This window comes from Geotrypetes seraphini, chromosome 6 (genome assembly GCF_902459505.1).
Source record: "Geotrypetes seraphini chromosome 6, aGeoSer1.1, whole genome shotgun sequence".
Taxonomy (NCBI): Eukaryota; Metazoa; Chordata; class Amphibia; order Gymnophiona; family Dermophiidae; genus Geotrypetes; species Geotrypetes seraphini.
The window spans coordinates 102,194,085-102,214,076 of NC_047089.1; positions in this window are offsets into that span (position 1 = coordinate 102,194,085).

Below are 19,992 nucleotides of genomic sequence, written 5' to 3' on the forward strand. Positions count from 1 at the left end.
TGGGTGGGCTTGGCACCCGTCCATCTGGCCAACATGAAAGGTATGATGAAGGGGGGTGGGGGAGTCACGAGTCAGAGGGGGGGCGATCGGGGGTTCTGGGGGGGTTGTTGGGGGGAAGGGGGTTGTGTCAAGGGCAAGAGGGCTTGGGATCCCTCCTGCCCATATTGTAGTGGGGGGTGGGGGGTAGGGAGTCGCCGGGGCCAGGAGTGCTTGGGCTCTCTCCTGGCCATATCGAGTCAGAGGGGTTGCCGGGGCCAGGAGGACTTGGGCTCCCTCTTGCCCCGATTCGTCAGGGGTGTCGTGGCTGCCACGGGGCAAGAGGGCTTGGGCTCCCTCTTGACCCAATGTTGTTGGGGGGGTCGTGGTTCGATGGGGCAAGAGGGCTTGGGCTCTCTCTTGCCCCAATGTTGTCAGGGGGGGTCGCAGTTCGACATGGCAGGAGGGCTTGGGCACCCTCCTGCCTGGATCGTTGTGGGGGGGGGGATTCTGTAACCGGTGTTGTTTTTGACAGACACCGGTTACAGAATCCAGCTTATAGGCGAAGGAATGGCTCTTCCTTCGCCTAAAAGCCCTTCTGTTGGACGTTTGGGGCTTAGGCGCTTTTTTGGTTCATTATGGCCAAAAAGTGTAGACGTCGTGGGGGTGTACTTGTAGACGTAGTGGTGATCTGGGCGTTTAGTAGAGGCAGGCCATAATCAAAACAAGGACGTTTGTTTTGGTTATGGACACTTTCCCTGCTTCTGCTTTGAACGTTTAAGGACTTAGGCCAAAAAGGGACTTAGACGATTTTTTTTTATTATGCCCCTCTAAGTGGTATAAAATAGTGCATGTTAAAAATGCAGATGGAGTGAAGAGTTTTGCAGAGCATTCTTTGATGCTAAGAAAAAGTGAGTGGAGTAGAGTCTTTGCTAGAAAGCCTTTTGGAGATTAACTGAGAGGGCAATTGGCTACATGAGAGATTAATAATAATGGAGTGGGAAAGGAACACGATCAACCAAACTTAGGAGCAAACAATTCGTTGAAAATACATGAATAAAATAATGTATCTACACAAAGGTATGCAGGTCTAACATAAGAGTTTCTCAATCCTTATGGTAATGGACCCCAATATGGTCCGTGTTTCAGCTGTAAAAGCCTTCCTCAGGGGTATATATACCCAGTAGATGGCATTAGCCATCTCTTAGATTTCTCTTAGATTTATGATCTTACATTTGGACCCAAATTGAGCAACAGGTTCCTAACAAGTTGTTTAGAGCATTCGTATTTGGTTTTATTTGCTGTATCTTGGTGCCTTCTACTGGGCCTTATTTATATATATCCCTGAGGAAGGTTTTTACAGCCGAAACACTCCATTTTGTTTCATATTTTCACACATGGGGCTACATTTCCTTTTTGTTGTGATATATATAGATTCATAATAAATCCATAACTTGCCATGGAAGGGAACCCGCTTCATATTATTTCTCATTTTATTTATAGGAACTTTCATTTCCTCTGGGGTTTTGGGCCATTTTGTCATAGAAGCAATGACGTTAAGAGCATTCTTCTTTACAAACAGTGTGTGCTATTTGCAAGGATCCACCCACAATGGTTTGTGCATGTGCACACTATAGGGAAAGTGTACACACTATTTGCAGACAGTGTGCACTATTAGTACATAAAAAAACACAAAGTGTCATTTCTTTTCTGCTTGCTTTCATTTGTTAATTGGATGCAATGACATAGGATATGTCATTTTGACACTTACCATATGGTTGCAAATAGCCCATCCCTAAGGTCTGCACACTGTCTGAAAGAAGTGATAATAAGCCAGAACAATACAGGTCTGCACTAGGGTTATTTAACATTAGATTTTACTGGAAAACTAATTTAGTTGAAGTTTGATGATTGTTTAGTTTATTGATAGCAAACTGTGCTCAGAATGCAGAATCTTGAAAGACAATAGTATTACAAAGACAGAGTATTACAAAATGTGATTGCTTGTTTTGACAAGAAGCAGCATGTAGAATTTAAGGAAACAAATAAACTTTTCTCTTTTAGTTTTGTGTCAAAAGATAATCTAGTATAACATTAAGTACATTTTAAGGCTGTATCCAATAAACACAGAGTCACTTATTATTACATTTCTGCTACATAAACAGAGCCACAAGTAGATCTTTCAGTGTAGTTCTGAAGTATAAATAACTAAAATATGTGATCTGAGTATGGTAATTGTCAGGTCAGCCGTAGCCATGTGAGCTATAAAGAGGAAACAAAAGCAGGAAACAGCATATTAACTTCCCAAAAGGCCTCCCAGCTGAGCCCCCCAGGAAAGAAAGGAAAAGAGAATTCCCAATCGCTAAGAGGGACCCACCCCCCATCCCCCCTCCCCCCACACACCAGCCAAACCCCCAAACATTCCCTCGTCTACCCCGCTCCCCTCCACACCCAACATACCCCCCCCACCCCAGACCAAAGAAAGAGAGATAGACAGTAGAGAGAGAACCCCCAAGACCCCCCAGCGGGGCCGCACCAGATCCATCCCCTTCCAAACAGAAGGAACCGCAGGAAAAAAGTCCCTATCCCCCAACCCCACCATCCCTCTCCCCCAAACACTCCTCTCAGTCATATCCCACATCCTAGACCCAAACAGCCCCCACGCAGATCCCCTCCACTACCCCCACCCCCACCACTACCCACCCCCCGCCGCTCATCTAGGATGGGAGCCACCCACCCCAGGACCCAAGGCAGGACAGCGTACCACCCCAAAACCCAAAACACCCAAAACCAAAGGATAAAAAACATCCCCATATACTCTACCCCTGCACCCCCCCAGCCCAACACACAGAACAAGAAAACAAAGACAGTGCATAAAACAGAGTGAACAATGCAAATAGCATAAAGCACAAGTATCGGCAACAGCCCAAAACAGTACATCATCATAGCAGAGGGGGCACACAGAGCCGGAAAAATGGCTCCTCAGCAGAGCAGAGTATATAGGCATTAGCACGAGTGCCCCCTAAGCATCTGTATAACGGCCAGAAAGGACCCCCCCCCCCCCAAGGGAACAGCTCGGGTCAGCAGCTCAAATAGTCTGGGCACGTCCAAAAGCCCTAGTAAAGGCACACCCAAGCTGCCAGACAAAACCCCCAGGGTCCAAGAGACTCCTCTTAACCAATATTCTGGATACCATGGCCAAGCTGCCTAGGATACGGCCTCCTCACGGCGCTCTGCCAGAAAAGCTTGCATATCTTCCTTGGTCTCACACAAATGGGTTCCTGTCGCGGTGTGAATCCGAACCCGAGCCAGGAAGAGTACAGCGAATCTCAGGCCCTTGTTCCGCAGTTCAGTGCAATACGGAGCCAGCACCTTACGTCTCCCTGCAACCTCGGCCGAGTAGTCATTGAAAAGCAGGATTTTGGTGCCCTTGTAGTTCAGTCCCAGCACGGCGGAACTGTGCTAAGATGCGGTCCTTCACGGCCGCATTCAAGTAGCGGGCAATCACCGGTCATGGGCGCGCCGCATCCCCTCTCAGTGCCCAAATGCGATGCACCCGTTCCACCGCACTACCGCCAGCATCCAGGGTCAGACCCACGCGGTCCGGCAGCCATTTTTCCATAAGATCTCGCAGCTCGGAATCCTTGACCCGCTCAGGAAGACCGATCAACCGCAAATTATTTCTGCGCCCGCGGTTCTCCTGGTCCTCCAGACGTGAATGCAATAACTTACAGGTGGCCTCCAGCTCCTGCACCCGGGTGTCAGTTACCCCAGCGGCGTCTTCGCGGGCCGAAACTCGCTGTTCCAATTGGGTAATTTGAGAACCCTGCCATTTAACGCAGTCCTTCATCTCGTCAACCGCCGCCTGGAACTGGGCAAATTTATCGTCAATTAAGGCCGAGAGGTGCCGAGTCAGCTCCCTGATGGTCTCCTCCTGCAGTGCAACAGTGGTTTTCTGAGAGGCACAGCTGCCACCACTGTGGGAGAAAGCGTGATCTGTTGCAATTTGGTGGGCCGCACGGACTTTGAGGGCATGGCCCGGGCCCCGACTCTGCTCCAAAAACTGTGTTGCACCTCCGCCCCGTGTAGCGATCACCAAGCTCGCCGTGGAGGCAAGAACCAGAGCCAATCACTGGGTAAGCACTGTCAAAAAGACTTATTTAGGTTGGTGAAGGACGGAGCTCAGGCTGGAAGCCTCCGCTCAGCTAGGCTTCATCACGTGACCCCCCCGTGTCATTCTCTAATTGTGGGTTTAAATACTACACTGCTCTATGTATGAGGAAACAAGCAGACTATGTTATCGCAGCTGATTTAGTAGTCTTAGTAAGGCTTGAACATACTAATTCTCATTGATCCTCCTGGAGGGTAAGGGTTGTGTTTGCCTCCCATACTTTCTTGAACCCTGTTTTTGAAAATGTATGCCCTTTTTGCTAGCATGGATTTGTCTATACAACTTCACACTGTTTGGTTCTTTGTCAAGCAAACTTGCAGGACCTTATGCTTGTGACAGACAGTGCTTCAATTGCAGCTAAGGAAAGAACTGAGTAGGAAGCAACACATATTACAAGCATTGCTCAGAGAAAGTGAGCCATCAAGTTCTTTGACAAAGTTGGTTAGTCCATATTCCAGTTCATTGCCACAATTTCCAGTTAATGACTGAACCCTAGATTCTAAATTGCTTATTATTCCAAACTGTCAAGTCTCCTGACTGGTCTCATTTGACATTTACTACAATTTCTACATCTTGAAAAGCATGGATCATAGATAAAAAGTTCACATTACCAGCATTCTGAAATTGCTGTAACGTTCATGGAGTGCAATACAATGGAATGGTGTTGCAACATGATCATTCAAATTTAAGCCCTGTTCCTCCCCAGCCCCTCCCACAAATCTCCTCTCTTCTTCCCTGACAAGTTCTGGCTGCATCTGGAGGGCCTGAAGCATGCGTGGATGTGTGTGACATCATCCGCGCATGCTCAGATGCCCTTTAGATACGGCCAGAACTCTGGACTTTCTAAAACCTGGACAAACTGCCAGGTTTTGAAAAGTCTGTCCAGGACCCCAGATAGCCCTCTAAAAAGAGGAGGTGTCTGGGTTTTCCCACCCATCTGGTAACACTATGTGGGGTGGAGAAAATGACACCTGCAAACATAACAGGACAGGCTCTAGTGAGAACAAAGAAGCTACCTAACAAACAGCCAATGAGAACCTTAGCTGCACCTGGGAGTTGCAATTAAACAGACAAGAGATATGAAGCTAGGGAGGTGTGGCTCCATTCCCAAGCAGAGCTTCGTGTACAGCTCTGCTCAGCCAGAGGGCGGAGCTGAAGGTGGAACTGGGTGAGGCTGGGGTAGAATGGAGTGGGGCCATAGGCAGAATAGATTGGGGCCATATGTCTGGATATCTTCCCTTGCAAGTCTAGGGCATCTTTCCTTTCCTCCCTATCCCCGCAGTCCAGCATGGTGACACACATAGCAAAGCTTTGTGTATGCCCTCTAGTTCCAGTCCTGGAGGGTTTGCCACTCACAGGTTGGTGGTATGAGACTACAGACCTTTTCAGTAGTGCATTTCTCCTTCTGTGGTGTGTGTAACCTGGGGGTAGTGTTGCAGGGTGTGTGTTGGGGGAGGACTGAGACCAGTTCTCTTAATGGAAGCTGTGAGAGTCAGGTAGAGACACTCATCCAGGAGAGGACACAGGTTCTGCAGACAGGAATGTGAATCCCCATCTGGGGCCCAGCAACCAACATGCTATCTCATTTATGTGGGCAGTGACACCCATTGTTGTACCATGGCTGCAGGTCCCAGTATGAAGGTGGCCTGGGGGAACAGCTGGGAAGCTAGTTGTCACAACTGCTGTCACATGCCATGCAGCCCCATCACCCTCCCCTTTCTCTTAGATTCTGCTGCCTGAATGGGCATGGGCCCTGAGGACTGCAGGGTGCACTGCACATATAGGCATCTAGTATACCCTTCAGCCTGGGTGACAATGCTGTTTCATGGACCTGCTAAATAGGTCCAGGTCAGTGAAACTATATCAGTGACATCCGTCTGATGCACAGTTCAACTACACACCCTATGAGGCAGGCTGGGGGAGTAGTTACAGGGTTGGAGATGAGAGCATGGCCATTCCTGAGCAGAGGGTGCTGCACCCCCCACAATACACACACACACAACATCTATCAGCCCATCCTCGACAGGGTGTGCTGCCATTACTAACCAAGTAGAGACACATACATTGTTATGGAAAACTGTAAATATAGTAACATCCCTACCCCCATTACATTGTCCTTTTAAAGACAATTTCATTAACTGGTGTTATCAAATTCTCACAAGATCTGTCCATAAAACCTGCTACTGCTGATAATGGGATATGAGATGGTTGGAGCTTGGGCCTATCCCAGTCTGGCCAGTTATGTCAGGGGAGCCTAAGTTTTCTGCATGATTAATGTGTTGTGTATAACTGGGGGTGAAGAGAACTTTGTACTGGGAGCATGGAGAAAGATCAGAGGGGGAGGACAATGAGATGACATGGGAGCATTAGGGATGTGACAGTATGACATCAAAAAGAATCCTTAACAGAGTCCAACTAAACCTACCATCCACAAAATACCTTCACTATAAATAAATTTTCCACTCTATATTCTAACCCATCTGGGTGTAAAAATCTGGAATGACCTACCAGAAGCTATCAGAAAAGAGACAAACTATACTAGATTCCCAAAAAACCTCAGGACTCACCTTTTTGACAACTAACTATCTCAGTTTCTGTATAGCATCCCCTACATCTAAGTCCCTCCTCTTATCTCTCCACGTCCTCTTCCCCTTCTTCTTTTCCTCTTCCTCTTTGATCTGTCACCTTGAGCCTGTATAGGTATGTTGAGACTCACAAATGGAAGATTAGATTAGATGATTGTTAGGTGTGGGACATGACAGTGCGGAGGCCTCATGGTAACTGTTAGGCATTAGAGTGGTGTATGTGGTTGGTTGCACATGAGGTCTTGAGTGCTAGGGGTACAGGCAAGTGTTTCGACAATAAATCTTCCTCAGGGGTCCCTGCAAGTCCTGATCTGGCTATTGGAGTGCATCTCACGCAGAGGTTAAACGCAGTAGTACATTTGGATTGTTTAGCTTTTCCACGTATCTTCTACCCTAGGACTAGCAGGGACCCCTGAGGAAGTCTTACTGTCGAAACACAGATCGTGTTGGGTCCAACTCTTCCAGCGGACTAGATCCTTATGGTTTTTAAGTGGATTGCTATGTTGATTTTTTAATAAAGTCCATATCAGGAACATCGTTTCTCCACAGTGTTTCTTTGGTTTGTCTTGGACTTTTTTCTCTGTAGATTTTCCAGGGTCAATTTCTTTGCTCTTGTTACTTAATAAAGACTTCACTCTGAAGATTAGATTTGACATCTCACTTGCCCTTCTTTGTGGATTTGTGACAATTGTGACATAGTGTTTCTCTTTTTTTGATAGGGATGTCTCCCAGAGCAGCAGCCTTGTGGGCGAGGCAGCCACTGGTGTGTGGTATGGGTATCTTTTAGAAGAGTCTGGGGTATTGTGAGGGCCCTCTGTGGTGAACAGAGTAACCTACCAAACCCTGCCCTTAGTTGCCCGTGAATAATGATAATTGCACAAATGTTTCCAAGCCAATATTATTTTTTTATTATTAAAAATTAACAGCAAATCTTGATTCATTAGACCATTTGTACAATGGGATCATAGCCAGGCATGTTAAAATACATCTTTCCTGGTGAATATTAACTCCGAGGATCAACGCCCCAAAGTTCACTTATATACTTTTGCAGTGCTTAGTATTAGTTTCAAGTTTCAAGTTTAATAAAATCTTTGATTAATCACTTAATCACATTTCTAAGCGATGAACATTTTAAAAAAATTACAATCTTTGGGAAACAATACAGTACGTTAACAATTTGACATCCAAACAGACTAAAAGACATACTTAACAAACAGTAAACACAAGGAAAACAGAGGATGAAATACAAATTCCTTAAAGAAAAGTAAGATAATCAGAGTAAAAACGAAAGGCAGGGAAGACAAAAAAAACACAATAAAATAAGAATTTTTAACCAGCAGATTGTTAACTAATTATCAAAAGCATCCTTAAAAAGAAAAGTTTTTAGATTACTCTTAAATTTCTCCAGATTACGTTCTTCCCTTAAGTAAATAGGGAGAGAATTACATCACACCTGTCAACCAATCGGCCAACAGATGCCGTCCTTAGGTTTTTGAACAAAGAAAATTCCTTTTAACATAGTTACCAGGCTTAAGAAAAGTTCTACAAATTATACACAGCAATTTTTGAATGCATAACACATTAGAGGAAAGTTTGAATCCAAAATCAACTCTGTCAGATGCTGTAGAGAAAACTGACAGTCTGGGATTTAACAGGCACTAAAAGAAAAAAACCCATATAACCCTTCCTAAAGAGAACTCCCAATGTGGGCTAAAAGAGCCCACCCTTCACAAGTTTCTATGACAGGCTAGCTTAAAGGTCAAATAGGTCAAACTGCAGATATATTACTTATCAGATTTCTTCAGGTTTAAAATATTTAAAAATATGTTTTCAAAACCAATTCTCATGTTTAAACATACATTCACATACATAATCAAACACATTCATAAACCATTCAATACTTAAATACAAATCATTTTCAGTTTCTTCTATACCCAGCATTGGAATGCCAGGACCATCTGTTAATACTTAAGCCATGAGGTTTCATGACAATCCAGACAAAGAACACTAGAAACCCAGGCCTTTTTTAAGCAGGAAACCTTCAGTATTTTAGACAAAGAAAGATTTAAAAAAATGGCGTCATATTAATACCTCTATATCAGGGGTCTCAAAGTCCCTCCCTGAGGGCCGCAATCCATTCGGGTTTTCAGGATTTCCCCAATGAATATGCATGAGATCTATGTGTATGCACTGCTTTCAATGCATATTCATTGGGGAAATCCTTAAAACCTGACTGGATTGCGGCCCTCAAGGAGGGACTTTGAGATCCCTGCTCTATATGATCTGGTTTAATCCAGCAAAATACATAAAGATAATATTATTATGTTTTCCTTAATATTAATCTGTAGTATTTTTCTGGCCTTGGCTGCAATCCATATTCAAATTTTTATTTTTGTATTTATGCACCAACTTTTCATAAGTTTCTATTGGGCGTGGCCTTAACTATCACATATGCATCTAACTAGATTTACACAGAACCATATGAAAGGCAGGTATCATATGTAGAAAAATCTACAACATACTCCGCAAACATGTCTTGCACACTATCCATTCCATTACAGCAATTATAGTGCCACCTACCAGCCAGCCAGCGCCACTACTCAGTGGTCAATGTGCTGTCTTTCCTCTCTCTCCTTCTTGTTAGTCCTGTGTATGGTGTAGGGGTTAGGGCAGTGGTGCAGATATGCAAGGATGGGGGTTAGAGACCCAGAGCTGGGGTTGGGGGGTGGTATATGCTTTATATTTTTCTATCAGCTGAAGCACATTTCTCTACATGAGTGTTATGGCCTCCTCTCCCCTCCCTCCCCTCATTTTAGCACTACTACGCCATCTCATTGTTTGGGGTTCTGAGGGGATGTGGTTTACATTTTTCTACCAGCTGAAGTACATTTCTTTACATGAATGTTTGGCCTCCTCTCCCCTCCCTTCTCTTTAACACTACTATGTCATCTCCAATGTTCCCTCTAAGGATTGATGAGGTGTGTGCAAAAAAAATATGCATGAGTGACAAGTTACATACTCCACAAATTTATGAGCAGGCGTGGAGGACGAGTGCCCGTGAGATTGTGGGAGGGTTAAATACTCAAAACTTAGAAGAATAACAATTTACTTAAAGTTTTTGCTTCGCCAGCTTTCTGGTATCTGGTACCTACATATGCTAGGTACGCCAAACAGTGGCGTACCTAGCATATGTAACACCCGGGGCCCATCATTTTTTGCCCCCCCCCATCTGTATGAAAAACGTGATTTTTAGTAACAAGCCACACGTCACACATGAGTACTAGGAAAAGGCAGCATCTTACATATTGCAGTGAGCAGTACATCAATACACCCATTGTAAAACTAAACAAGCTAGACCAGCACAGATCAATCCTACACCGTCAATCCTAACAGAAAACCATGTCTTTCGAACACACAGAACACAGAAAACACCTTTGCCTAGTATGGAATATGTCATCACAAACTAACCCCTCCCCCTTTTACAAAACTGTAGTGTGGATTTTAGCCACGGTGGTAACAGCTCTGACGCTCATAGAATTCTGAGCATCAGAGCTGCTACCACCACGGCTGGTGCTAAAAAACACTCCACAGTTTTGTAAAAGGGGGGATAAAATAGAAATACACAGCTTCAACGTTCTAGCTCAGGGGTGCCCAAACTTTTTGGGCTTGCGAGCTACTTTAAAATGACCAAGTCAAAATGATCTACCAACAATAAAATTAAAAAACACAAAGCACCCTATATGCTGAGAAAATGTTAATTATCATTCCTATTCTGGGTTTTTTTCAAAGAGGTCAAGGCATTGTCACCTCAGTAACAACCATACAAAAATAGGCAAATATACCCCCCCTTCCTTTTTATTAAACCACAATAGCAGTTTTTAGCGCAGGGAACTGCGCTAAATGCCCAGCGCTGCTCTCGACGCTCATAGGCTCCATGCGCTAAAAAACACTATTGCGGTTTAGTAAAAGGGGGCCATAGTGCAAAATATAGACAGCATATATAAATTCAGACACATTTTGATCACTAAATTTAAAATAAAATCATTTTTCCTATCTTGTCTGGTGATTTCATGAGTCTCTGGTTGCACTTTCATCTTCTGACTGTGCATCCAATCTTTCTTCCCTTCTTTCAGTCTGTATGCTTCCTCTCCTCCAGACCTCATTCCCTCCCCTAACTTTTTCTTCCTCTCTCCCTGCCCTTTCTTTCTTTTTTCTCTCTTAATGCCCCCTTTCTTTTTTTCTGTTTCCTTTCTGTCTCCCTGCCTGTCCCCTTTCTTTCTCCCTACCCTCCACAAAGCCACTGCTACCACCATTGGGGGAAACAGGTCCCAAAGCCACCGTCACAGCTGCCCCAAGCTCTCTCTGCTTCCCACCGTCGGGCCAACCAGCATTCCTCCGATGTCAATTCTGCTATCGGAGAGGAAGTTCCGCCCAGCCAGGCAGCGATTGGCTGGCCCGAACTTCCTCTCCGACGGCAGCCTTAGGGGGAGTGCACAGCCGGCCAGATCCGGACCTGGCCGGCTGTGCACCCCCTCTAAGGCTGCACCCCCGCCTCCCCGCCCCCCTTGGTACGCCACTGAAGACGTGGCAGCGGTTCCTCTCACGATCCCCACCTGCGTCGGAAGTGCGACGGGGATCTTATTATGCAGTCCTCAGTTTCCCACTGCAGTATTTTAGTGAGCGACACGAGAAAAATTATGAGCGACGCCAATGAAAATAGTGAGCGATCGCTCATGCTTAGAGGGAAACATTGGTCATCTCATTGTTTGAGATTCTGAGAGTTTGCAAGCATACTGTTTGTACACTGGGGACAGGATGGTTGCAGGGGTCCTTTGGAGCATTGGCATTGGAACGGGTGAGGCCAAGGGGGCCATGGCCTTCACAAAAATTGACAGTCAGAAGAGTTGGTTATGGCTCTACTCCCCCATAGAAACATAGAAACATAGAAAGTTGACGGCAGATAAGGGCTATAGCCCATCAAGTCTGCCCACACCATTTACCCACCCTCTTAAGTCTACTGACCCCCTAAAGTACAATTTAATTATACTGTCACTCTACTGACCCGCTCATTCAAGTCCTAGTGACCCTATCCCTTGGCATGACCTCTTAGGGATCCCACATAGGTATCCCATTTGTTCTTGAAGTCTGGGATGCTGCGTGCCTCAACCACCTGTACTGGAAGCTTGTTCCAATGCTCAATCACTCTCTCCGTGAAGAAGTACTTCCTGGCATCTCCACGAAACTTCCCTCCCTTGAGTTTGAGCGGATGTCCTCTTGTGGTCGAGGGTCCCTTGAGAAGAAAGATATCATCTTCCACCTCGACCCGTCCCGTGATGTACTTAAATGTCTCAATCATGTCTCCCCTCTCCCTATGCTCTTCGAGAGTGTAGAGCTGCAATTTGCTCAGTCTTTCTTCGTACGGGAGACCCTTTAGCCCCAAGACCAACCTGGTGGCCATCCGCTGAACCGATTCAATTCTGAGCACATCCTTACAGTAATGTGGCCTCCAGAATTGCACACAGTATTCCAGATGAGGTCTCACCATGGCTCTGTACAATGGCATCATGACTTCAGGTTTCCTGTTGACGAAGCTTCTCTTGATACAACCTATCATCTGCTGTGCTTTAGATGAAGCCTTCTCCACTTGAGTGGCTGCTTTCATGTCAGCACTGATGATTACTCCTAAGTCTCATTCTTCCGTAGTCCTGGTTAAAGTTTCTCCATTCAGGGTGTAGGTTCTGCAAGGATTTCCATTACCGAGATGCATGACCTTACATTTCTTGGCGTTGAAGCCCAGCTGCCAGATCAAGGACCATCTTTCTAAAGTACGCAGGTCTTGCTCCATAGCATCCTGTAGATTATAGCCGTTTACTATATTGCATAGTTTGGCGTCATATGCGAATAAGGTTATCTTTCCTTGAAGCCCTTGAGTCAGATCCCCAATGAATATGTTGAAGAGGAGTGGGCCCAGGACTGAACCCTGTGGCACTCCGCTAGTCACCTCTGACATTTTAGAGAAGGTACCATTAACCACCACCCTCTGAAGTCTGCCACTAAGCCAATCTTTAACCCATGCAGTTAGAGTCTCTCCTAATCCCATCGATTTCTTCTTGTTGAGCAGCCTGCGGTGTGGGACGCTGTCAAACCCCCATCTATTTCCTCCCGGCTGCTGTAATTTTAAATCTTTGGGCAGCAGCACCACATAGCATCGCTGCAGAATGAAGACTTTTGGGGCAGGTCTGTTCATTGATGCTGCGTAGCAGCTGCTGGAAGATTTAAAATTACAATGACCGTGGAAGGTATGGGGGGGAATCGGGAACTGAAGAGAGAGGTCATGCCATAAGATCCTGCTGTGGCTTAGGGCAGGCCATGCCATAAGATAATAATAACTTTATTCTTGTATACCGCAATACCATGGAAGTTCAATGCGGTTAACAATAGAAGAGACTGTACATTTACAGCGATGATACATATTACAGTGTTGTTACATTTACAGAGGTGTTACATAAATAGCAGTATTAAAAAGGCATATACTAAAGAAGAGACTGTACATATACAGCGATGTTACATGTTATAGCGGTGGTACATTTACAGTGATGTTGAATGTGAGGCAATGAAAAGGCAGGGCAGTTAGATAAAACAGAGATTGAGAAAGAGAGGCCAAAGTGGCTTGGGAGGGGGGCATAGTCAGAGGGAATGGAGGGATGACGAGGTCAGGAGGGTGCAGGGAAGGAGGGAAGGCAGCGTTAGCGGAATTTGTCGAAGAGGTAGGTTTTTAGTGACTTCCTGAACAGGTGGTAGGGCGGGGAGTTGGAGATGAGGGCGGTAAGGCAATTGTTCCATTTGCCCGCTTGGAATGCTAGGGTTCTATCAATGAATCTCTTGTAGAGGCAGCCTTTTAGGGAGGGAAAGGTGAATAGGTGGGCGTTTCGTGTGCGGGAGGGGCCTGCTATTTCAAGGTGCTCAGACAAGTAGATTGGGGAAGATCCTGTTAGAGTTTTGAAACAGAGGCAGGCGAACTTGAAGATGATCCTTGCCTCTACTGGAAGCCAATGGAGTTTGGTGTAGTAGGGGCTAACATGGTCGTATTTTTTGAGATCATAGATGAGGCGGACAGCCGCATTTTGGACTGTTCTAAGACGTTTGATGGTATTTTTATAGGATCCCAGGTAAATAATGTTGCAGTAGTCTAATATGCTTAATACCAGAGATTGAACGAGTAGACGGAAGGCTTGGTGGTCGAAGTAGCGTTTGATGGTGCGCAGTTTCCAGAGGGTACAGAAACATTTTTTCACCTGGGCACTGGTATGGTCATCGAAGGTTAGGGTGCAGTCCAGGATGACTCCAAGGATTTTTATGGTGGGTAAGATAGGGTAATCTAGCCCATTCAGTCTGAGGGAAGTGTTTGTTAATTTGTGGTTGGGACTCGCTAGGAAGATTTTGGTTTTTTCAGAGTTCAATTTTAATTTGAGTTTTGAGGTCCACAGTTCTAACTTGGTGAGGATAGATGCGATGGGCCCCCCACAATGAAAAAGCATTCCACTGCCTATGTTGTAGAGGGTGCTTATGTTCGGCCTCGAGCTCCCATCTCAGCCTCCTTGTGACCTGAGGGTAGTCTCTCTGTACATGACTGTACCAGCACCTCAGGAACTCAAGGTCCCAGTGGATCCCAAAGCGCCTGCAAGGTATTGGGAGAATAGGGTCAGGTAATAGGGCTTCTGCCCTTCAAATGCATGCTTTTTCAGACATTGTGTTTAATGTTACTCACAGTACCTGTGACAGCTGGCAAGGGGATGTTTGTAGGGGATGGGGGAACTGACCAACACAGCCCTGATAGGTTGTGAGGTGGTGTGTGCTCTGGAGATTGAGACATAAGAACATAAGAATTGCCATACTGGGATAGACCAAGGGTTCCATCAAGCCCAGACATTTGGGTTAGAGGTCCATTGGGGTCAGCCTAAGGCCCGAGGGTGGTATGCTGGTCTCTGTGGAACATTTACAGTGTTGGGTTTAGGTGTGGCTGGTCACTGCAGACTGGCAGGTGAATGAGTACAGTGTAGTGAGCTGGACTCAAGATTGGTTAGACTATAGGTGCGGGACCAGAGATGGGGTAGAGGGAATGGGTGTTACATGTGTGGGGCCCATTATGTTTTTAGGGTGGAGCTGGGGCAAGTCTTGAGCTTCTGATGCCTTCTGGTGTGGATAGTGCTTTGCATAGAGTTGTTTTTTTCCCTTTGTGAAGACATGAGCAGTTTAATGTATTGTACCCATACCCTGTGTGCAGTGGTTACATAGGAGTGTTGCAGTACTCCTGGGGGATTAGACTGTGGTATTCATTGGTGCAGGGTGCTGTATATGTATCTCTATGTCTTCATGGTAACACCATGAACGGACCTAAAGAACGGACCTAAAGAACGGACCTAAAGAAAGTATTGTAAATGTATACAGATATTCCTGAGATAGAGAATAAACCAAAAAAGCACATCTCTGAAAACGTCCCAGGAATATGGGTGTACTTATATTTGTGGTCTGAGAGTGCAGTGAAATAAGGGCCAATGCCAAACAGCATCCAAAGATAAGAATGAAGTTTTCATAACATGGATATATGTACTCACAGTAATTATCCATGGATCTATGGGCTTATTTTAAAAGAGACATTTACTGCATCTTGATAAAGTCAATAAATTTAGGGTTTAGGTGGTGGTGCTACTTCATTATATGTCTCCTGTGTCTGAGGCACAGGAGGACAAGTGTCTCACTCTCCTCTTGGGAATAATTGGGCTAGGGTTATCAGATTTTGCATCTGGTAAATGGAGGACACATGGCCCCGCTCCGTTCCACCCTCAGATCTGTCTAGTTATACCCCTGGCTATGTCCCATTCTGCCCCCAACCCCACACAAATCTCATCTCTTCAGGCCGAGTCTGGAGTGTATCTGCGCATCTGCAATGTAATAATGTCACATGCATGCACACGTGTGTAATGTCATCGCGTCACATCCGCACATGCACAGATGTGCTCCAGACTTGTCCACAAGCTTTTCATAACCCGGACAAATTGCCGGGTTTTGAAAAGTCATCAAGGATGCCTGGACAGTCCTCTGAAAATAGGACATGTCTGGGTAAATCTGGATGTCTGTTAACTAAATTGGGCTCCCTCCTTAAGGACATCCCACTCTATCCCAATCCTTCTCTCTCACATCTTTCTTCCACTCCTACTCCTCTTTCTCACTTCTCTCTCTCATGGCTGTCTCTGTCTCTCTATATCCTCACTTCAACAAAGAGGCATTCTTCCCCCTGCAATAAAACCTATCAGAACCACCACATCTACCAGACCTATCACATCCACTTCTGTTCCTTGCTCATATCTTAATATTAGATCTGTAAGGAATAAAACTTTTTTAATCAAAGACTAGATCATCAGCAAACACATAGCCTGTCTTTTTCTAACAGAAACATGGCTATTGTCTGAAGAGAATCCAATAATAAATTACCTTCTATCAGATAATTTTAAAATTCACATGCTAAATCGTGATGGCAGAAGAGGGGGAGGATTAGCAGTGATTTTTAAGGTAGGATTTGAATTGAATCATTGGATACCAAAATGACCAATCAGTTAAAAATATTAGCCTTAAAATTAGCAATAAGGAACTAGAAGAATCCCTTTCTTGCATATTATTTTATGTCCCACGAAAAAGCTGGACAAAAGCTAGAGAGGACTTCTGGGAATTTGTTCTACAGAATTCAATTACTCCTTCATATAACATTATTGCAGGAGACATAAACTTACACTTAAACAAAGAGGACAATCCAGAAGCAAAAGATTTTTTATAAATCTTTCTATCTCTGCTTAATTATTATCTCCCTCTAACCACACAAACACATGAAAAAGGCCATCATCTAGATGTGGTAGCATGTCCACAAAGGAGATTCTAGAACCTTCCATTTCTCTATCTATCGGTACTTGGTGTCATGATATCTGGTCTGATCACTTTACTTATTATTTTACTTTAATCTGGACTCGTCTAAAATCCAAAACACACCCAAGGATAACAAAAGAACATCTCACAAGGGGCCATATCAATTCAGAGGAATATTGGTCACAATACAAATTACGAGCGGAGATAGGAGAAGGGGTTGATTTTTGGGATCACTGGATGAAAACAAGTGAATCCATTTTAGATGAAATTGCCCCTAAACAAAATAGCAAAAGCTGCTCAAATAACAATAAATGATTTGACACTGAACCTTTAAAAATGAAACAAGTAGTAAGACGATTGGAAAGGATCTGGAAAAAAACAGGAAAATTGTCAGACCGGAACAACTGGAAATCCAACATTAAAATCTACAAACAATTGATAAAAGAAAAACAAAGCTTTTTACTCATCCAAAATTGACTCATCCAATACTAGCTCGAAAGGAATCAATACAAAAGAACTGTTCAACTTAGTTACGAACTTATTCAATACCACACGCTACACTCAATCCACGCATAATAGTAAGCTACCTTCAGCAAACGATCTAGCACAGCATTTCAATTCAAAAATTAAAAACCTAAGAAATAACTGCTCGACAAATGATATAAATGAACATCAGATAGTTAACGTACAAAGAAATGAAATACCAGCGGATATGATTTGGAACTCCTTTCAAGATTTAGAATGGAATAATTATATCAAATTATATAACAAGTACACTAAATCATACTGCATCTTGGACTTCTGTCCCCCAGAAATTATGAAAGAAGCCCCATCAGGCTTTAAACTAAATTTGTTGAATTATTTGACCGATAATTTAAAAAAATGGAAAATTCCTTACTAATAATGGTCACATTATAACCCAATTCAAAAAAATCATAAAGAATCACTAGCAGTAGCAACCAACTATAGATCAGTAGCATCCATTCCAATTTTTTGTAAAAATCATGGAAGGATTGGTACATACCCAATTGATGTAATATCTTAATCAGTTCTCTCTTTTACATGAAACTCAATCTGGTTTCAGACATCTATTTAGCACTGAGATAGTAATCGCTGCCATCTTGGATAATTTACATGCCTTGTTTAGTAGGGACCTTAATGCACTGATTATGCAATTTGATATGAGCTCGCCTTTGACCCAGTGGACCATGGAAAACTCTCACAATGCTTAGATGCAATTGGTATCAGAGGCGAGGTGCTAGACTGGTTCCGAGCTTTCCTTACGTCCCACACTTATCAAGTACGCTTTAACTACAATCTATCTGAAACCTGGAGTAATCCATCCTGTGTTCCGCCGGGGTCACCATTGTCCCCACTGCTTTTCAATGTTTACATGTCATTACTAGGTGCACAATTGTCCCAACTGGGGATAAAATTATTCAGTTACTCAGATGACTTCACAATCATTATCCCATTCATGACCCCTCTCTCCGAAGTCACTCCTATGGCTACAGAAATACTAAATGTGACGGAACAATGGATGAACGAATTTAGACTGAAACTAAACTCAGAAAAAACAAAATTCTTCGTAGCCTTGCCACACCCACTTGATACCAAAACATCACTGCGCATCAACAAACTCAGTTACGCTATCTAATCTCCTATGAAGGTACTGGGTGTAATACTAAACCATGGCCTAACCATGAAAGACCAGGTGGACTCTTTGGTCAGAAATGGCTTTTTTACTCTCTGGAAGCTTCGGTCCATTAGAGCATATTTTGATGCTTCATCATTCAGAATTCTGGTACAATCCCTTATACTGAGCCAACTTGACTACTGTAATATCACCTATCTGGCAATTTCCCAGAAGAACTTGCAGTGATTACAACTGGTGCAAAATGTGACGGTCAAGCTGATTCTTTGGCTGAAGAAGTTTGATCATGTAACTCCTTCCTACCGACTCCTGCATTGGCTGCCGATAGAGGCATGTGTGAAGTTTAAGTTTGGGTGTTTCTGCTTTAAGGCATTTTTCGGCCTAGCCCCCAGATATATAACCGACCTTTTCTCTTTCTCAACCAATCGACTTAAGAGAAGTAAACTTGAATTTTGTTTCTCCATCGGTTAAAGGATGTAAATTTAAAAGACATCATCAACATCTCTTCTCATATCAGGCAGCATTATAGGGTAAAGTTCTGATAAAATTACTCATGCTTGCAAATACTTATGGGGAATTTAGGAGACACCTAAAAACATATTTGTTCCTAAAATACATAGGTAGCTGCACTGCACAATCTTTCCCCACAATAACTGACCGCTAAACCTTAACTCTGTGAGTACTACTCAATCTGTAACATTTTTTAAATCATTGTAAACCACATAGAACTTCACAGTCCTGCAGTATATAAACTGTTATTATTATTACTGCAGGGACATCCTGACATCAATATCTACGTGGACATTTTGTATAGAGTATTTTCAAAGACATGGAGAAGTTTTGTGACAAAGTCTATGGATACATTTTTGCTGGATGTTTCTGTCAACCATTTTTGAAACATGAATTTTAGTTTGGCCTTTGATTTGATTATTGAATTTGGATTTCATATTGAAAATTACTTGAGAACCCAGTAGCACTTTCATATGATACGATATTATTTGGTACATCAATGAGGAAAACGAGTCAAATTTCTTCCAAAAATAATAAACTTTTACTTATAATGATAGGAGTTGCCATTCAACAAATTACAAGAAATTTGAAAAATTATGATAGATTAAGTTAGTTTTTGGTGGAATTCACTATGTCATATTTTCAAAATGGAGAGGATATTAGCTATTCAGCAGGGACGTTATAAAAAATTCATTGATGTTTGGGAGCCATTAACAAATTATTGTAAGGATTGTTTATAATTAATAATTTATTTCTTCCCCTTTATTTATTGAAGCATAGGGTGGGGGGGGAGGGTGGGATTAATTTTAAATTATCTGAAATTATAAGAATATAATGGGGGAGGGAGGGAGGGAGAAATAGCATTATGATTTCAATATATGTAAGATTAATAAGTTATATTAAAGTGAATATGATGGTATTATGTATTTGTTGAAAGTTTAAAAATGAATAAAGATTTAAAAAAAAAAAGAAAATTATCCTTCATATGTCCTAAGGGTTACAAAAAAAGGTTATATTAAAAGCAAGTTTTTCTGACTTGAGCTAGTTAAATAGTCTGAACTTTGAAAACTTCAAATTAAATATAGAGTGGATAAAAGTGAAAGAAAGCATGGCGTGCCAAGAAGATTTATTATTATATGTCCTTTTTTTGTTAGCCATCTGTCTTTGCTGAATTCATC